The following is a 1,063-nucleotide window of genomic DNA, read 5'->3' on the forward strand; positions in this document are numbered from 1 at the left end:
TTCGAATAGGGGCTTCCTTGAGCATAGTTTACTTGCTCTGCTTGGATTCCAGTCAAGAGTTGACATTCCGCAGGAGTGTGGCCTTGGATTCCACAGACCTCGCAATTCTGAGTTATAGCAACCACGGCGGCTGGAGGTGATACGTTTAAACTTTCAATTTTCTGGACCAAAGCATCCACTTTTGCGTTAACGTGATCAAGGTTACTTATCTCGTACATGCCAGTTTTTGGTTGAGGTTTTTCCACCGTTGTTCGTTCGGTTCCCCACTGATAGTGGTTTTGGGCCATGCTCTCGATAAGCTGGTAAGCATCAGCATAGGGTTTGTTCATTAGTGCACCACCTGCAGCGGCGTCTATTGTTAACCTTGTATTGTATAAGAGACCATTATAAAATGTGTGAATGACTAACCAGTCTTCCAAACCATGGTGTGGGCAAAGTCTCATCATGTCTTCGTATCTTTCCCATGCTTCGAAAAGAGACTCGTTGTCTTTCTGTTTAAATCCGTTTATCTGGGCTCTTAACATAGCTGTTTTGCTTGGCGGAAAATATCGGGCAAGAAAAACTTTCTTCAACTCGTTCCATGTGGTGACTGAGTTGGAAGGAAGTGATTGAAGCCATCTTCTAGCGCTATCTCTTAATGAGAAAGGAAAAAGACGAAGTCGAATTGCCTCTGAAGTGACACCATTAGCTTTAACAGTATCAGCGTATTGGACAAATACGGATAAATGAAGGTTTGGATCTTCGGTAAGATTTCCAGAGAATTGGTTCTGTTGCACAGCCTGCAACAGCGAAGGTTTGAGTTCGAAGTTGTTTGCTTCGATTGCGGGCGGAGCAATACTTGAATGCGGTTCATCTTGCAATGGAGCGGCGTAATCTCTAAGAGCACGAGCTGGTTCTGCCATCTCGGGTATCGAAGGAAAAATGTTTTTGAAATCAGGAAGGTCTACAGGAGGGAGATTGTTCGCAGCACGATATTTCCGAATTCGTCGTAAGACTCGGAGATGTAGTTCGATATCGTTGATTCGTAAATAGAGCGGTTCGCCTTGTGAGCGAGTGCGTGGCA

The 1,063-nt window shown here is 44.7% G+C and overlaps 1 pseudogene; it reads left to right on the forward strand.

Moving 5' to 3' along the window:
- The first annotated feature begins 417 nt into the window (after positions 1–417).
- On the forward strand, positions 418–517 carry LOC127109376 (uncharacterized; annotated as a pseudogene).
- Positions 518–1,063: the final 546 nt, after the last annotated feature.

The sequence above is a fragment of the Lathyrus oleraceus genome, chromosome 7 (genome assembly GCF_024323335.1).
Source record: "Lathyrus oleraceus cultivar Zhongwan6 chromosome 7, CAAS_Psat_ZW6_1.0, whole genome shotgun sequence".
In the NCBI taxonomy this organism is placed as follows: Eukaryota; Viridiplantae; Streptophyta; class Magnoliopsida; order Fabales; family Fabaceae; genus Lathyrus; species Lathyrus oleraceus.